Genomic DNA, 20,356 nt, shown 5'->3' on the forward strand with positions numbered 1-20,356 from the left:
AATAGCAGGGTGGAGTCATGGGTGAACGCGCTACGACGGATCAGACGTTCGCCATCCGCCAGGTGTTGCAGAAATGCCGCGAATACAACGTGCCCACACATCACTTGTTCATTGATTTAAAATCGGCGTATGATACAAGCGATCGAGAACAGCTATGGTCTGCCTAATCTGATGCACGAATACGGATTCCCGGATAAACTGATACGATTGATCAAGGCGACGATGGATCGAGTGATGTGCGTAGTTCGAGTATCAGGGACACTCTCGAGTCCCTTCGAATCTCGCAGAGGGTTACGGCAGGGTGACAGACTTTCGTGCTTGCAGTTCGACATTGCTTTAGAAGGTAGGGATAAACACGAGTGGATCGATTTTCACGAAGTCCGTTCAGCTGCTTGGATTCACTGATGATATTGATATTATAGCTCGTAAATTTGAGACGATGGCGGAAACGTTCATCCGACTAAAGAGTGAAGCCAGGCGAATCGGATTAGTTGTTAATGTGTCGAAGACAAAGTATATGATGGCAAAGGGCTTCAGGGAGGAATCACTGCGGCCGCTACCCCGAATTTCTATCGACCGTGATGAAATAGAGGCGGTTGAAGAATTCATGACCGCTGACAACGACACGAGCAGAGATCGAACAAAGTTCGCCATCACGAAGTTAACTATCTACAAAACGCTTATTAGAACGGTAGCCCTCTATGGGCACGAAGTATGGACTCTACATGCAGAGAATCAACGCGCCCTTGAAGTTTTCAATGTGTTGTTCTATGGAAGGTGTTGCGTACCATCTACGGCCGAGTGCAGATGGAAGACGGGAGTTGGAGAAGGCGAATGAACTACAAGCTACATCAGCTGCTGAGAGAACCAACCATCGCATCGTCCTCACCGCGAACATCGGGAGGCTGCAGTGGGCGGGTCACGCCATCAGGATATCGGATAGCAACCCGATTAAAATGGTTCTCGAGAGCCATCCGACCGGTTCAAGAAGACGTTGTGCGCAGCGAGCTCGATCAAGTGGAGGACGATTTGCGTACCCTTCGCTGAGTGCGGAACTGGAGACGCTCAGTGAAGGATCGAGTAGAATGGAGACCGCGCCTACGTTCAGCAGAGGCCACTCAGGCGTCAGTCTGACCGGTAAGGTAAGTATGATTTATTAATAAGCGAATGAGATGATAAGTGAATTGGCAGGTGATCGATCCAACGAGATAGTTGTTGTACAAGTAAGTGGATGATCTAGCGAGGTAGTTTATTAGTAAGTGAGTGGGATTATTAGTGAGTGTACGTGTGAGTAAATAAGTGAGTTAGTGAGTGAGTGAGTGAGTCAAAGAGTGTTTTAGTGACTTAACAAGTTAGTAAGTGAATGAATGGAGAAACGTGTGAGTTGGTGAGTAAGTGAATGAGAGAGTGTGAGCTAATGAGTGAGTCAGTGCGAAAATCAGTTAGTGAGCGTGTGAGTGCGTGAATGATACCAACACGTTTCACACCCACTCTCGTACTCGTACTCGAACTCGCTTATCAACTTACTCACTTACTCATCAACGCACTCACTCTCAAAATCTTACTCGCCATGCCACTTAACTTTCAATGCTCTCACTCGATTGTTTACTCATCAATCAATTCACTCACCAACTCACTTACTTATTATTTTATTCACCGACATCCGCTCACTCACCAATTCACTCGTCAACTCAATAATGCATCCCACTAACAGAGCAAAACAATCATCTGAGTTTAGGTCATAATGAACCCAATGCATTATTCGTAACAATCTTTCAAATGCTCAAAGAAGGTTTGAAGAATTGGGCCGCAGTGGTTCACCCCGCACAGAATAAACAGTACTCGAGTGAGTCGACTCTATAACTCGCACATCCTCACCGAAGCCAAATAAAATTCTTCCGTCCAAGCCACTTGACAAACTGCTTGCACGATGTTTTGAACAACAAGATCTCGTTCATTTTTCACTGGCTGCCTGTATAGCTGACATAGCTTTGCGCTGATCGTAGTTGACGCAGTAGAACCATACGTAACGCATTTTTCACAAATATTTAACTACTTGCTCATCGCTTTCATCGCCACCATATCGTCACTGCCGCCGACGAGCAGTGAAAATTAATACGATATTATTTTCGAAATCACCGAAACGGGCGCATAAATTTCAAACAAAGTGATCTCAACCCGTAAATTGTTGCACCGCGCGGGTGGAGTTTTCATGTTCGATCGGAACACGTAGTACACAGTGTACGTTCTTTCGAATTTCTCGCGCTGTATTTCATCGCGCCGTCCGTCCGCCTTTTAATCTTGGGCACTTCATTTCAAAGCGTCAAACGCGCATATAAGTTGCTGGTCTACACACAAGAGTGTCCCACGATCTCGGTGTGTTTTCTGGGGCGTCGGACAATTTTGCTTCGAATGGCAGTTGAGACGTCACATCGATTCGAAAGTCGTAAATTATCCGCGTTGACAGTGATGGGATTGTTTGGCTGCTTGGGCCTAAGCCGAGGATGATCTCGATTCGGACGCTGCCGAATTTCGAGAACACCGAGAATGAGCTGCCAATTGTCGATTCATGAGACCGATAGGCTCCTCTCGAAGATGAGGAAACTCAATTATACAAGCCGGTTGGCGAAAGTTGTTGCGCACTTGAATTCCGAAATTTGATGCACAGAAATGTTTCTATCCACATTCGAGTGAGCAATGTGAACTGATGGAGTGAGTATGTGCACCAAATTGAATTGTCCGCTTGCGTTAGATAACACCGCCGTTGCTGTGGTCTGGACGGTGACGACCAGCAGGATCTACATATCGGGAATTAAGTATGCTAATGTTCTTGAAAAGGTTGCGTTTGATTGCGTTCAGCATCTAAACTGGCTCCCGAGCTGATGTGGCAGTTCTCTTGCCGAGGCCAATCACTCTTGGTCTCGGGAGCTGTCGAGCATCCCACCGATGACCTCGATGGCGATATCTCCTATCTGCGCTAGGATAACTATAAGCAACACCGTGATTCAATTCAGGTCGAATTTTGGGGTGCATTTGGATGGGTTGGTCACATACGTGATAAAAGAGAATTTTCAATCAATGATGCAGCTTTTCGGATTGCGATCCATTTTCGTACGGTAGTACAGTACATTATTTGGTGGTTAACCAACGAGGAACCTCGTTATTTGCAAACCCTCTTAATCACTGGTATCTACTTATATCATGGCACGAAAATGCACAAGGTGTTCTCTCAAATACCATGATGCCTCTGAATTTTGTGATACTAGAAGATATGGTTCTTCTGAAGCATAGACTTTTTTACGATTGAAAGAAGTGTTATAGCTGTTTGTTATTCGTCCAATCAACACAATTTAAGTTGTGGATTTAAAGATGGCTTTTCCACAACTAATAAGTAATATACACTGGAACCTCTTTTTGAACCATGAACTGTGGGTGCCTCATTTATAAAGGGCATAAAACAGTACATTTCACTCCAAAAGCTAGACTTAACAAATACTGGTGTGAGTGAGAAATGGACAAATTGGAGTAGAATTTGCGAAAAAGTTACTCGTCCTCTCGGTGAGACTCGAACTCACGACTCCTACTCACTAGACAGGTGCGTTGCCAACTACACCACGAGAAGACCCGAAGATGCAGTGACTAACCTGGATTCAACTTAAGATCGAAATTCTGAGGTTATATTTTCCACAGACCGCACTTCTTTCGGATAAATTAGATGTCCATCTACACAACGCATCTTTTGTATATGTAAAGCCTAGGCGAGATGTAGTTGCCAACGCGCCTGTCTAGTGAGTAGGATTCGTGAGTTCGAGTCTCATCGAAAGGACGAGTAACTTTTTCGCAAATTCCACTCCAATTTGTCCATTTCCCACTCACACCAGTATTTGTTAAGTCTAGCTTTTGGAGTGAAATGTACTGTTTTATGCCCTTTATAAATGAGGCACCCACAGTTCGTGTAAAGTTTAGCTTTTGGAATTAAGTATAACTTCCACTCGGCTGGTTAAGCCGCAAAAATCGATAACACTAGTTTACAGCATTTTTGAACTCGGTAAGCTGATGATCATTTTTGGTGTAGAATCATGCCCTGAGTTCGAAAACGCGAAGGAAAAAAAATAAAAGTAGAGCGGATTTTTTTTTGACTTTCCATACAATCGATTTGTGTTCTATTTTTAAGCAACGTTGCTCACTTCACACATCTCATTCACCGCAATCAATGCTCCGATTGAGCTGAATTTTTTACTGTAGCTCACCTACATATGATATGTCAAATTAACGCTGAGAAAGAATTTTCAGATTGTTTTTTTTTTTTCGTATTAAAAAAATTACATTTCTTCATATATTTTTGGAAATTTGGCTAAAATTTAAGGAGATCGTCCCTAAAACTCGCCAATATCTTGAATTTCATCAATCTGACGCAAAACCTGCATTCAGATGATCGAAAGGTATTGTATTTAGCTTTTAATCTATGGAAAAAGATTTGAAAATGGTTGAACAAAACGCAAGATATTTGAATTTTGGTAAATTTCATATTTTTAAAAGTTGTAAAATTCATTGAATATTAAATATTGAGCTAAAACTCAAAAACTGCTCTACTTAAAATTTTTTGAAGCACGGTTTCGAAATCAGTGCTAAATTATACTTCAAAAATTTTGGTCGTTGACAGAAGTTCACGACTTTCGTTTTATTTTGTAAACTAGTGTAATTAATTAAGTAAATTTCATGCATAAATTTAGCCATGACCCAGGGAGTTTCCAGGAATTTCCCAGAGTGTCTTAAAAGTAGGATTTCAAGGAGATGCAGGGCTGTTTCAAGGGGTTATTTCAGGGGGTTTGAGAGCCTTTAAGAGCGTTTTGACAGTTTTCGTTGGGATTTTAATGGGGCTACGGAGGTTAAGGATAAAAGGGACGTTTCAAGGGGCTTTCAAGGTGATTCAGGAAGCGGTCTCGGAAGTATTTAACCCTTCTCTGGCATAAGGGTCCCAAACTGTACACTACTTCAGTGAGCTGCTGCCAACGTGATGCAAAGGGAAGGTTGAAGGGCTTTACAAGACGTTTCAGGGGTGTTTCAAGGCATTTCAAAGAGCTTCAGAGGGTTTAAGGATCGGGTCAAGGCGTTTCGACAGGTTTTGGGGCATTTGATAGCATTTCTGAGGTGCTTGAATGTTTTTTTTTTGTGCGTTCCATGAGGTTTCTGGAGAATTTCAAATGCGGGTTTTTTAAGGACGTTTCAAAGGGATTATAGAGGTTTTAGGCATTTAAGGGGCGTTTCAAGTGGTTTCATGTGTTTTCAGGAGAGGTTTCAGAAATTACCAAAGGAATAACGGAGATTTCAGGAGCGCTGTAATAGAATGACGTGCCCACAGACCCCCCCTGGAACCTCCTGAAATCCCCTGAGACCTCCTTGTACACTCCGAGGGGCCTGTGAAAGCTCCGGCCACCTCCTGGGTGGCCCCTGACATCCCCTGGAGCATTTGAGTTTCAGGAGCATTTGAGGCTTCCTGGAACAACCCTGAGACCCCTGGAATCCCTTGAAACTCCTTTGGATTACCTAAAGCCCTCTTGGATCCCCTTGAACGTCCCTGAGACCCCTTAAAATGCGCCAGAGACCTCCTTGAACTCTCCTAAAACATCTTGAAGCGCTCCTGAAACACCCCTGGGACCCTGTGGTTTCCGCCAAGGTTTCCGTCAGTTAGCACAAAATTGACCAGGCCTGGTGGCCTTTATCGTCGTATTACCTACACAGCTTGCTCCTGTCAGAACCTTTGTAAGGTCAGTTGGCATACCCACCTTGAGCTTCCCTACTTTAACGGACCTGTGTGTCCGCAACACGTAGTTGTACCACATGTGCCTCTGCTCCGCGTACTGTTGCCGCTGTGCCGTGGCGAGATATTCCGCGTCAGTGATCTCTTCTACAGTTTTCACCTTCAGAGTCGCTTCAGCCCTCACCTCGACACCCTTGCCAAGAACCTCTTCTGCACTTAAGGACAAACGTCATGAAATCCCGCTTCAACAGTGCATCAGAACTTCAAACGCACAAATCTCAAGAAGGAAACTTCAAACGACAGTACATTTTATTATTCTGTTCTTGCTCACTTGTAATAAGCTTAAAATAAGAAGATCAGGTGCGCTCGTTTTGTTTACAAAGAGATTTGTGCGCTCGAAATCGTGAGTAGGTGCCAAAGTCGGCCATTTTGAGATTCTAACAAGTCTGTCCTTAAGCGGCACTTATACACGTTTTGTCGCCCTTAAGCTTGACGATCATTTCGCCTGTATGAATACGTCGGCTCCCAGAACCACGAGCTTGGCGTCACTCCTCATCGCCTTCAAGACTTTCGAGTAGGGTGCGTGTACTAATTATTGCACTACCTAAGGAAAGCTATTTATATAAAAATAACGAGAAGACCAACGAATGTCATCAATAAGTTAAAAGACAGCTTAGTGTTCATACTTCACAGGAAAAATATAGAAACAGATCCAAAACTACTTTTAGTATTTATTACAGCGTTACATTTTTTAACTTCGGTTCCTTTTCGCACTATTTGCATGCATTCCTTATGGGATTAGCCATAATTGGAACACTATGGCGAAAAAGGGTGCAAGGAAGCCGAAATTTTAATAAAAATAATTTATTTCTACCATGATTTGAGCAAAATGTGGAGTTTAAATGAGTGCGACCATCTCTTGTGAACGTGATCTGTTGTTCACAAAATTTTTCTTGTTGATTTACATCGTCAAAGGGTGAAAATCAACTATGGCGAATAATTGGTACTATAGCCATAATTGGTACACTTACCCTACTTGGACTCTTTAGTCTGGATGACAAGCGCATCGCCCTTCGCGCGCTTTACACTTGTCATCCTACCTTTCCTTGACCTGCTGTCCGTGCACTCCTGTTCCTCTGACTTGTTATTCCTCTTATTTTTCCTATCCACTATTGTACAGAGGGGAGCAGGCCGTTAGGCCGAAAGCCGTTAGGCCGAATGCCGTTAGGCCGAAGGTCATTAGGCCGAATGCCGTTAGCCCGAAAGGGTCGTTAGGCCGAAAGAGTCGTTAGGTCGAAAGGGTCGTTAGGCTGAATAGGTTGTCATTATATGTGTCTACTGATTTTATCGTTTTAGGGTATATGTACCATTCCTTGGCCTAATTTGCAAGCCGCCTTGACAATTTTGACCATAACTCATGAATTAATAGCGCTAGAAATAATATGTTGACCCCTATTACACACTTTAGGCAATGCATGTTTCTCCAATTGGAAGTAAACTAACGTAAATATTCAAGAATTCACTTAATTAAGTTGAATAGATTCGATGCGATGGTATGCAACGTTGGTCTATGGTACAAAAATTGGCCTATTAGTGGATACAACGTTGGCCTATTGCTTTCCATGCACTAGAACCACTAATTATCTCATTGTTTCAATATTTCTGCTGAAGTATTATCTCTGCTTGTTCACCAATCTTACTTTTAAATTAAATTTTCGGAGCCAAATTTTCAAAAAACTATAAATAAATCACTTTAATTAAAGTTCTTTCTTAATTTAGTAAAGAAAACAACGCAACCCTATTATTGTGTTATATTTTTACAGTCACCGCACACAAAATCTTTCTTCCTGTTCGTTCTTTCTGGTTCTTACGCAAGAAATGTTGTTGATGTCTTTTTATCGCTGTTTTTGACGTCACTTTACTGATGGGCCAATATTTGGGTACATAGTGAAAAAAATGTCCCCAATATTCGGCCCACATTCAATTTGTAAAATAGTTATTATTCGTTGAAAACAAATACACAAGTTCAAAATAGCGTCTTTGACCGTCGCATCAAAAGTTCAGTTATTGAAAATTCGATTCAAAATGTTCCAGAATCATGTCACTTATGATCATGTGTATAGACTACACACTAAGCCGAAGAATCATGGCGTCAACAAAAGCTAAACAAAGTGACATTTTCATTCAATTTTAATGCTCCAAAGTGCTAAAATTTAAACGAAATGTTACAGTTGTTTGGCGCATAGCTTTTTCGATATGCAGTTATGCTTGTTTGTTTGAGTTTTTGGTTTACATTGAAATAGGCCGAACGAGGGGACTATGCCAACGAAGCATCCCGATACCCTATATTGCACAAAACGAAATAAATATGAGAAAAGTCGACGTCAAAAGGGAACTGTGGGGGAAGTCAATTTTGGAGGCGAAGTAGAAAAGATTTATAATACAGCATCTCGATAAAGTTTATTTTCAGTCAGAAACAAAGAGTTATGATGAACGGGCACAACCAAAGCTATCGACAGGATAAAGATATTTAATACAGTAACATTGTCAACATAATTATACTAATTGCAAATGAATGTAAAACAAATCAAAAAGGCTATTATACCTAACCTAAAGGCATCAACATCATCGTGCTTATCATTCTACCATGAGCAGGAAACAAAAAAGACAACAGCGCAAAGGCAACCAGTTCAATTTAGTAAAATAGAATACATTTGAGCAAAGTGTAAGTTCAGCTGCCAATTGGAATCGCTGACGTAGTGCCCTAGTGGACAAAAAAAGCTGTAAGCATAAGTGGTTAAGAATAAATATAGAATTTCAGCAATTAAATTTATAATCGGAGATTTTTCCTTCTTTTGAAAATAGGCTGCTCTTTCTAGTTTAACTATTCTACTCATTATAAGTATTTCAGCCATAAACTTTTTCATTAGAGTATTTCCTTCGGAGAATTTTTCTTCTTCTAAACATAGGCTGTTCTCTTTAGTTTTAGTGTTCTAGTCACTATGCGCAAAATAGCAATTAATTATTTCATCAGAGATTTTTCCTTCTTTTGAAAATAGGCTGTTCTTTCTAGTTTAACTATTCTACTCATTATTAGTATTACTGGCATTAATTATTGCATAAGAGTTTTTCCTTCTTCTGTACATAGGCTTTTCTTCTAGCTTAACTGTTATACTCACTATGAACATAACAGCTATTAAATTTTTCATAGGAAATTTTTCCTTTTTTTGAAAATAGGCTGTTTTTTTTCATTATAAAGATTACAGCCATTAACTTTTTCATCAGAGTTCCTTCTTTTTCTGAACATAGGCTGTTTTACCCATATACGTGTTATAGCTATCAATTTTATCATCTGAAATTCTACTTCTTCTAAACTCTTTCTAGTTTAACTGTTCTGTTTCACGACGGTAGTCTACTGCTGCTCTTTCTAGTTTAAATGTTTTACTCATTATGAGGATTACGGCCCTCAACAGGGTTTTTCCTTCTTCTGAACATAAGGTGTTTTTTCGTAACATTGCTTTTATACTCACTATAAGCATAACGGCTAACAACTTTTTCATCGAAGATTTTTCCTTCTTTTAAACAAAGGCTGTTCTTTCTAAGTTTTAGAGAACTCCATTCAGTTGCACGTAATCTTATTAATCACTAGCTGTTCCGGCAAACTTTGTCTTGCCAAGTTTTGGTGGTTTGACAATTGTCAAGGACATTGCAGCATAGCACTCTAGATTGTTTTCATTTCGATCGTGTTGATTTTCTTCCCAGGTCATAAAAAATCAGCATTTTGTCTATTTTCTTACATTTTTAGTTCATTTTTGCCTTTCTCGTACACTAAGTGTACTGGAAAGGCTATATGTTCACTCCAAAGATGACTTTTTGATAGAAGGCCCGGAGGGTCGAGTCACATATACCAATCGACTCAGCTCGACGAATTGAGGTGATGTCTGTGTGTATGTATGTTTTTTTTTTTTTTTTTTTTTTCCTCCCAACCTCCCCAGCAGAGAAAACCGATTGGAAAAACTCTGCTACACCTTGATGCCTCGATCCCCCTGGTACCACTGATATGCGACTGCTTCAGGGGGGGCAATGCGCTCATGCGCTCTTCTGCTACTGTGCTCATGCACTTTTTGTCGCTCCTAATCTATACTCATACACGTCTCGTATTTTGCTTACTCCGGTTGGTGTTGGCTCGCCATTAAGCGGACAACATGCTTAGTTTCAAATTTGTTATTCTACACGTTCTAATGTTAGTACCTAACATCGCCATTCAGCGACACATAGGTACAACATACACACAATTTGTTATTCTAATACCACGCAAGGCATTCGGATCCTACTAGCTTGCTCCGAACGGTGTCCTCCCCGTGCCGCCGTTGCGCCATTAAGCACTCCAGCTTTCCGCGCACGACTCGTGTAGTCCCCGACGGTGGATCTACCCTACGCCGACAAAGAGTTCCCCGGCAGTGGAACATCTTCCGAAACCGTTTCTTCCCAGACAGGTGCCGAGGTCTCTCCTGCGATTCCGGTTGGAGACTGGCTTCCGGTTCACAGGCGCCCCGACGACCAAATTCCGGTGCTTCTTCGCGATAGACTCGGTCTAGTCCCCGGCGGTGGTCCTAGCCTACTCCGACGGAGAAAAACCCCGGCGGTGGAAGTTCTCCCGATACCGATGTTTCTATCCCGACCAGTAAGGTGCCGAAGTCGGTCCGGCGATTCCGGTTGGTGGTGGACTTCCGATTCACCGGCGCTCCGACGACCAAAAACCGGTGCCACGTTACGGACGACTCAGTCATGTCCCCGGCGGTGGATCATGCCTACCCGGATCGCGTTCCGCCGCTCTCTGGTCTTCGCGCCACTTCCTCTGCAGCGCGGACAGCATCCTCGTTACTGCTCTGTCGACAGCGTTCCACGTGTTTTCATCGCGACACATCTCTTCGACAATGTTGTCGACTGTCACTCCGCCCAGCAAGACGCGAATTTCTTCGAACCTGGGGCATTCGAAAACGACATGTTCCGGTGACTCCTCCACGTTAACACACTCCGGGCAAAAGGGCGAAAGAGCATGCCCAAACCGGTGCAGGTACTTCCTGAAGCAGCCATGGCCGGACAGGAACTGCGTCAGATGGAAGTTCACCTCCCCATGCTTCCTATTCACCCACGCTGACACGCTAGGGATAAGCCGGTGAGTCCACCTGCCATTCGCCGAATTGTCCCACTCTTGCTGCCATTTAGCCAACGAGTTCGCTCTGACGATATCTCTTACGCTCCTGGTACTTCTGCGTTGGTAGCATTCCACGTCTTCGGCGATGGTGATGCAAATGGGCATCATTCCCGCGATAACACATACTGCCTCCGTCGAAATCGTTCTGTACGCGCTGGCGACCCGAGTGGCCATGAGTCGGAATGCGCTGTCTAGCGCTCTTCGATTCCGCTTCGTACTCAGTGCTTCAGCCCATGCTGGGGCACCATACCTGAGTATTGAGCCTGCTACGCTCGCCAGAAGACGCCTCTTACTACTTCGTGGTCCCCCGACGTTCGGCATGATCGTCGCTATAGCATTGACAGCCTTCGCTGCCTTTCCGCAGGCGTAGTCAACGTGCTCCTTGAAGTTAAGTCGATCATCGACCATCACTCCTAGATGCTTCAAAGCTCGTTTCGATGTGATAACATGCTCTCCGACTACGATCTCCATCGTTTGGACTGCTTTACAGTTGCTGACCAGAAGCACCTCCGTTTTGTGATGGGCAATCTGTAGCTTGACCCCAGTCATCCATCTTTCAACAGTGGACATTGATTCCGTCGCCAGCATTTCAACTTCTTCAAGAGTCTCTCCCATTACCGTCAACACGACGTCGTCTGCGAAGCCCACAATGACGACTCCTTTGGGAAGTTTTAACGACAGTACGCCGTTGTACATGGCATTCCAGAGTGTTGGGCCTAGTATGGACCCTTGTGGAACACCTGCCGTTACTTCTATAGACCTCTGCCCTTCGTTGGTCTCGTACACCAGTACCCTGTTCTGGAAGTAGCTCCGTAAGATCTGGCACAGATAATCGGGAACCCGCATACTGTGTAGCGCTACGGCGATAGCCTCCCAGCTGGCACTATTAAACGCATTTTTGACGTCTATCGTTACCACAGCGCAGAATCGATCACCTCTCCGTTTTTTCTTGGACGCCTTCTGGGCATTCTCGATGACTACCCGAATCGCATCCACCGTCGATTTTCCCTTACGGAATCCGAATTGCATCGCTGACAGTCCCCTCTCACTTTCGACGTATTCTGTCAACCTGTTAAGGATGACCTTCTCTAACAGTTTTCCTAGGGTATCCAGCAGGCAGATCGGTCTATACGATCCTGGGTCCCCCGGCGGCTTTCCTGGTTTCGGTAGAAGCACCAACTTTTGAACCTTCCAACCGTTTGGGAAGTAGCCTTCATCCAGGCATTTTTGGAGCACCATCCTGATCATGTCCGGAAACGCCAATATCGCCGTTCTAACTGCTACGTTCGGGATCCCATCCGGACCGGGAGCTTTCCCGATCTTGAGCCCCTTCGCAATTACCAGCAACTCTGCATTGGATATCCGAGCACCTTCGTTGGGTTCTTCTGCATTCTCTGCGTATGGTGTGGGAGGCCAAAACGTTGGGCCATGGTGCGGAAAAAGACCTTCCACGATCCTCCTTAGTTTGTCCGGGCACATTTCCACGGGTACTGCTGGACCTTTGAGCTTCGATACCACGATTCGGTACGCGTTGCCCCAGGGGTTGGCGTCGGCTTCTCGACACAACTCTTTGTAGCAGTTCGACTTACTCAGCCTTATCTCGCGTTTAAGAGCGGCTCGAGCTCCCCGAAAAACGGTTCGCCTTGCTTCTCTCTCAGCTTCATTTCTGGCCTTCTGGAAGCGTCTCCTAGCACGGAGGCAAGCAGCACGGAGGGTACTGATCGTCGCGTTCCACCAATACGCTGGCCGTCTTCTGTTTCTGGGCTCTATCTTCCTCGGCATTGCTATGTCGCATGCCGTAACAATCGCTTCCGTTAGTTCACCTGCATCAAGGGTTGCACCGCCGTATGGCCGCAGCGCCTCGACAAAGACTTCCTTGTCGAACTCTTTTGTCTTCCACCTTCGTTCGCATGTTCGCGTTCTCCTCGTCGAAGTAGAGGCTCGCCGGCCAATACTGTAGAGGATCGCCTGGTGATCACTGTTGGAATATTCCTCGCTGACTCTCCAGTTCATGTCTTCCGTAAGCGACGGACTACAGAACGTAACATCGATGATGGATTCACGGCCGTCTCTGCGGAATGTGCTGGCCATACCATCGTTGCAAAGCCTCACATCCAGCTTCGCCAGGGCTTCCAGTAGGCTGTACCCCCTAGCATTGGTGAGCCTACTACCCCATTCCACGGCCCAGGCGTTGAAATCTCCTCCGATGACTACCGGCTTCCGCCCGACCAGCGTGTCCGTGAGTGCATCCAACATCCTGTTGTACTCTTCATCTGACCACCTTGGAGGTGCATAGCAACTGCAAACGAAGACTCCATTAATTTTGGCAACCACAAAGCCTTCGTACGAACACTCGATCACTTCTTCAATGGGGAATCTACCCATCACCTGTATGGCCGCTATCTGGGATCTGTCCGTCACCCAATTGCCGTTCTGTGGCCGATGTGTGGCTTTTTATGGAGATCCAACAGAGCCCACTGCTGAAACCCCGCCACATCCTAGGCATCCTCTGCTTGAGCTATCTGGAAACCAGAAGCTCGGTCACTCCCCGAAGGAAGAGCCAAAGGTGGTAATCCACACGGATGTGTGAACGATTTTCGCTTAGGATGAATTCCCAAGCTGCCACCCGACTCGCAGAAGGGGGGGTTCGTCAAGCCCCTGGACTCCTGTCCCTGCTGCCCCTGTGTGTATGTATGTGTGTGTGTATGTATGTGTGTATGTGTGTATGTGTGTGTGTACTAAAAACTCACATCACTTTTTGGCAGTAAACCTCAACCGATTTTAATGACCGACGGTTCATTCGACGCGGAATGTGGTCCCATTGTTTCCTATTGAAAATGGTTCAGATCGGTCCAGCCGTTCCGGAGTTATGGCCATTTAGGTGTTCCGGACCGGTACCCTAGGAAGGGGCCAGATATGAAAATGCTACAGCCCTATGCATGCGACACATAAAAGCGCGGCATTTTCCGTAACCTGATGAACGGTATGCAGGAAAATACTCTCAGACCATATCTGAATCGGTAGTGATCCAGAACCGGTTCCGGGTGCCCCGCCGGAAGTGGCCAAATAAAAAAGTGAACCAAATCCATGCATGCGACACATCAAATAGCGGCTTTTTCGATAACCTGATTAACGGTATGCAGGAAAATAGTCTCATACCATATCTGAACCGGTAGTATTCCAGAACCGGTTCCGGGTGTCCCGCCGGAAGTGGCCAAATATTAAAGTGGAGCAAACCTATGCACGCGACACATCAAATCGCGGCTTTCTCGATAACCTGATAAACGGTTAGCAAGAAAATAGGCTCACATCACGTTAGAAACTACAGGTAGTGTTCCGGAACCGGTTCCGAGTGTCGCGCCGGAATTGGCCAAATACAAAAGTGAACCAAACCCATGCATGCGACACACCAAACTGCGGCTTTTCTGATAACCTGATGAACGGTAAGCAGGAAAAGAGTCTTAGACCATATCTGAACCGGTGGTGTTCCGGAACCGATTCCGAGTGTCCCGCCGGAAGTGGCCAAATACATAAGTGAACCAAAGTAATGCATGCAACACATCAAATTGCGGCTTTTTCGAAAACCCGATGAACGATTAGCAAGAAAATAGAACCAGACTACATTAGAAACTACCGGTAGTGTTCCGGAATCGGTTCCAGTTGTCCCGCCGGAAGTGGTCAAATGTAAAAGAGAACCAAACCCATGTATGTGACACATCAAATCGCAGCTTTTTAGGTAATCTGATGATTGGTTAACAAAAAAAAAAACTCAGACCACATTAGGGAAAACCAGTAGTGTTCCAGAACCGATTCCGGTGTCCCGCCGGAAGTGGACGAATGTGGAAGGAAATCAAACACATGCGTGCGGCTCAATAAATACCGGCTTTTTCGATAACCTGAAGAACGATCAGCAAGAAAATAGTCTCAGATCACATTAAAGACTACCGGTAGTGTTCCAGAACCGGTTCCGGGTGTATTGCTGAAATTAGTAAAATGTAAAAATGATCCAAACCCATGCATGTGACACATCATTTCGTGGCTTTCTAGGAAATCGGATGAACAGTTAGAGGAAACTTGTTTCATGCCATATTTGGGACAATTGGTACTGTCCTGGTTCCAGATGTCCCGCCGTAAGTGGTAAAATGTAAAATTGAACCAAACTCATGCATTCGGTGCATCAAATCACGGCCTTTTTGATTACCTGATGAACGGCTAGTAAGAAAATAGGCACAGACTACATAAGTTACTACCGGTAGTGTTTGTGGTTCCGGGTGTCCCGCCGGAAGTGGCCATATACAAAAGTTAACCAAACTAATGCATGCCACACGTCAAATCGCGGCTTTTCTGATAGCCTGATTACCGGTTAGCAAGAAAATAAGCTCAAACCACATTAGAGACTACCAGCAGTATTACAGAACCAACTTTGGGTGCTTTGCCGGAACTACGAAAGTGAGCAAAATCATAGCAAGCGATAGATATGTGTAATTGTTCTCTTCATCATGACAAAACTAAAGTGATCTCAGAACTCATCAAATCACACCATTTCAGATTCCTACTCATCCTTACAGTCAACGTTGTATGGGAAAATTAAAATTTAATCGCAACAACCCTGAACATTTTTTTTCAATCCCCTTTTGCGTCTAAAGTTACTACACAAAATTCTGATGTAACTGGTTGCGCCCTCGCGCTCTGTAATGTGGTTGAAATTTTATTGGGATTTAGTTTGGGAAATTTCACTTGCTTGCATTTTTTTTTTGTTCAATTTCACATGGATCTTGTAATCAGCGATAATAAAATATAGCCTGAAGTGTACAGAAAAAACTTGTCGACGACCCCAAAGTGATCTGTGGTTGTGAAAAAGGTTATATCTTAGCTTGTATTCCTCGTCTTCATATTGATTGGCCTCCAATGACAGTGGAGGTGGTCAAGCAGTCAACTGAGAGCTCTGATATTTTGAAGCTCTGCCTATACGTTGAACATAACGTCGGAATATGCGTCATTAATAAGTTTTTCTATTCGATAATGGCTTGCTTTTCTCGATTCGATAAAATTCTTGCTTTTCTCATTAAAGTATTCTCAGGATTCAGGAACACTTCGGCTTACGTCGACATCATGAGTACATATTCGACGAGAAAGGCGCTATCACCACTAGGTAGATTAATCAGGGTTTTTTAACTTTTTTTAGATATAAACACAGTCACCAAGAATACGATTAGCCATGCAAGAGTCATCCTGATCGGTTCAGCCGTTCGTGAGTTTTGTTGCCTCAAAGGGACTTCAAACTCATTTTTATATATATATAGATGTTCATACTGAAACTCTGAATTTGTTCACGGTGTAACTATAATTTAGACTTTGAAACGCGAAAAACTATTAGTGTGTTTATTCACCATTCAAAGCCAACCAAAATTTCAAGGTCGAAGACCGTTTACCTCAAACATTAAAAATTTTCTTACCATCCAGTTGCCTAAGCACCAGACCCATTCGGCCTAATGGCATATTCGGCCTGACGACCCTTTCGGCCTAACGGGGTAGAACCGTGCCGAAGACTAACTAGAAGAAGCATTCGGGAATAGCCTCAAGAGTACGCCGGACGCGATTGCTTATGACAAGCAATCGCAGAAGCAGATCAGGCAGCTGTCAGGTGAGGAGCGACCAGGAACCTCTCGAAAGGCCAGGAGGTTGTTAAACCCGAAAGTGAAGGGCAGATATGACAGCTGCCTGATCTGCTTCTGCGATTGCTTGTCATAAGCAATCGCGTCCGGCGTACTCTTGAGGCTATTCCCGAATGCTTCTTCTAGTTAGTCTTCGGCACCTACTTCAAGGATTCTGCCGCTGCTGCAGTTGCCATTTGTTTCTTGTGGTCCAATGCGGCCGCCATCATTTACTTGAGGAGTTCCATCAGGGCCTGCTTGAGGTCGTCACTGGAAGTTATACTTCGAGAACACAAAGTCTACGATGGAGTCAAGTTGCTGCACAGCCACCTCCATTGGAGAGAGCCCACCTCTATTTTTATTGATGGCCCTCATCAACCACGTTCCATTCATGACCTGTTCCGACAAGCTAGCAGGGAAGGAAATGGGGTTTCCTACGCTGACACAACGTGCGCAGTTGCCTCATCTTGTTTCCGTTCTCCTCAAAGAAGACCTAGCTAATCCACTTCTTGCGACTACTTTGTTTCTATTTTGGTTGGTTGAGCTGATATTCTTCAGGAAAGGTTTCCTTGTTTGCACTCAAGATGGTTATAAAAGTATTGGAACATTTATTTTGAAATCTTTTTGTAGCTCTCCCAACTTTGTACTGCTCGAGGACACTACTCGTTCAAGTATTAAAAAAATTATACTTCCTAAGCTCAATACATATTCGACTTCAGTCGTTAGAGCTTGCAGAGCTCAGATTGACATTATTGTTGCTCGGATCACATCCCCGAAGTATTGTTCCATTTCCGATTCCATTTCGTCTGGTAAAAGCTTATCAAAACCCACTCAACAAGCAAAATCGTAAATTGAAATTGGTTTCGCGACAACCGACTGGTTGATTTCAGCAGAAATGTAGAATCGCATAAGTAAGTAGGTACATGGGAGTCATACGATTTTTCCCACAAAAGTATTCGCTCTGAAACGCTGCTGATCGAAAATTGCCTTGATCCAAAAACCGCACACTCTTCTTATCAACAACATCAGCATCAGCATTACCATCATCATCATCAGCGTCGTCGCCATTGTGTCTTTCGACGCGTGCTCCCTCACATAGGTGGAATAGGACGGTAGGTACACATGAATTGGGGAATTTACCGAACATGCTCGCAAATGTGAACTCTAGGTGGCTCGGTACGCCTGAATAGCACATTTCCTTCCGAGATTGGATCTCTTTTCAATTTTCCAGCGCACGAATTTCAATAGAATTTTGATAAGCTTGCGCTCGCACACATACACACGAACCTACTTACTTACCCATTCGCAAACTCCAATTATTTTATGAATCGCCGAATTGGAAATTGTACCTTGACTTTGGGTCGGCAGTCAGGGTTCTAGAGCAGTGGTTTCTAACGTGGTTTACCCGAGAAGAAGTTTCGTCAGCCTGGAGCCAGGAGTTCCACCCGGAATTTCTCCACGATTTCAACTAGGAATTCCTCCAGAAATTCCACCAGGATTTCCACGAGGAATTTCACTACGAATTTCTCCAGGAATTCAGCCAGGAATTTCTCCAGGATTTCCTCCAGGAGTTCCTCCAGGAGTTCCTCCAGGGGTTCCTCCAGGAGTTCCTCCAGGAGTTCCTCCAGGAGTTCCTCCAGGAGTTCCTCCAGGAGTTCATCCAGGAGTTCCTCCAGGAGTTCCTCCAGGAGTTCCTCCAGGAGTTCCTCCAGAAGTTCCTCCAGGAGTTCCTCCAGGAGTTCCTCCAGAAGTTCCTCCAGGAGTTCCTCCAGAAGTTCCTCCAGGAGTTCCTCCAGAAGTTCCTCCAGGAGTTCCTCCAGAAGTTCCTCCAGGAGTTCCTCCAGAAGTTCCTCCAGGAGTTCCTCCAGAAGTTCCTCCAGGAGTTCCTCCAGAAGTTCCTCCAGGAGTTCCTCCAGAAGTTCCTCCAGGAGTTCCTCCAGAAGTTCCTCCAGGAGTTCCTCCAGAAGTTCCTCCAGGAGTTCCTCCAGAAGTTCCTCCAGGAGTTCCTCCAGAAGTTCCTCCAGGAGTTCCTCCAGAAGTTCCTCCAGGAGTTCCTCCAGAAGTTCCTCCAGGAGTTCCTCCAGGAGTTTCTCCAGGAGTTCCTCCAGAAGTTCCTCCAGGAGTTCCTCCAGAAGTTCCTCCAGGAGTTCCTCCAGAAGTTCCTCCAGGAGTTCCTCCAGAAGTTCCTCCAGGAGTTCCTCCAGAAGTTCATCCAGGAGTTCCTCCAGGAGTTCCTCCAGAAGTTCCTCCAGGAGTTCCTCCAGAAGTTCCTCCAGGAGTTCCTCCAGAAGTTCCTCCAGGAGTTCCTCCAGAAGTTCCTCCAGGAGTTCCTCCAGAAGTTCCTCCAGGAGTTCCTCCAGAAGTTCCTCCAGGAGTTCCTCCAGAAGTTCCTCCAGGAGTTCCTCCAGAAGTTCCTCCAGGAGTTCCTCCAGAAGTTCCTCCAGAAGTTCCTCCAGGAGTTCATCCAGGAGTTCCTCCAGGAGTTCCTCCAGGAGTTCCTCCAGGAGTTCCTCCAGGAGTTCCTCCAGGAGTTCCTCCAGGAGTTCCTCCAGGAGTTCCTCCAGGAGTTCCTCCAGGAGTTCCTCCAGGAGTTCCTCCAGGAGTTCCTCCAGGAGTTCCTCCAGGAGTTCCTCCAGGAGTTCCTCCAGGAGTTCCTCCAGGAGTTCCTCCAGGAGTTCCTCCAGGAGTTCCTCCAGGAGTTCCTCCAGGAGTTCCTCCAGGAGTTCCTCCAGGAGTTCCTCCAGGAGTTCCTCCAGGAGTTCCTCCAGGAGTTCCTCCAGGAGTTCCTCCAGGCATTCTTCCACGAGTTCCTCCAGGAGTTCCTCCAGAAGTTCCTCCAGAAGTTCCTCCAGAAGTTCCTCCAGAAGTTCCTCCAGAAGTTCCTCCAGAAGTTCCTCCAGAAGTTCCTCCAGAAGTTCCTTCAGAAGTTCCTCCAGAAGTTCCTCCAGAAGTTCCTCCAGAAGGTCCTCCAGAAGTTCCTTCAGAAGTTCTTCCAGAAGTTCCTCCAGAATTTCCTCCACAAGTTCCTCCAGAAGTTCCTCCAGAAGTTCCTCCAGAAGTTCCTCCAGAAGTTCCTCCAGAAGTTCCTCCAGAAGTTCCTCCAGAAGTTCCTCCAGAAGTTCCTCCAGAAGTTCCTCCAGAAGTTCCTCCAGAAGTTCCTCCAGAAGTTCCTCCAGAAGTTCCTCCAGAAGTTCCTCCAGAAGTTCCTTCAGAAGTTCCTTCAGAAGATCCTCCAGAAGTTCCTCCAGAAGGTCCTCCAGAAGTTCCTTCAGAAGTTCTTCCAGAAGTTCCTCCAGAATTTCCTCCACAAGTTCCTCCAGAAAATCCTCCAGAAGTTCCTCCAGGAGTTCCTCCAGGAGTTCCTCCAGAAGTTCCTCCAGGAGTTCCTCCAGAAGTTCCTCCAGGAGTTCCTCCAGAAGTTCCTCCAGGAGTTCCTCCAGAAGTTCCTCCAGGAGTTCCTCCAGAAGTTCCTCCAGGAGTTCCTCCAGGAGTTCCTCCAGGAGTTCCTCCAGGAGTTCCTCCAGGAGTTCCTCCAGGAGTTCCTCCAGAAGTTCCTCCAGGAGTTCCTCCAGAAGTTCCTCCAGGAGTTCCTCCAGAAGTTCCTCCAGGAGTTCCTCCAGAAGTTCCTCCAGGAGTTCCTCCAGAAGTTCCTCCAGGAGTTCCTCCAGAAGTTCCTCCAGGAGTTCCTCCAGAAGTTCCTCCAGGAGTTCCTCCAGAAGTTCC

The sequence above is a fragment of the Aedes albopictus genome, chromosome 1, assembly GCF_035046485.1.
Source record: "Aedes albopictus strain Foshan chromosome 1, AalbF5, whole genome shotgun sequence".
Taxonomy (NCBI): domain Eukaryota; kingdom Metazoa; phylum Arthropoda; class Insecta; order Diptera; family Culicidae; genus Aedes; species Aedes albopictus.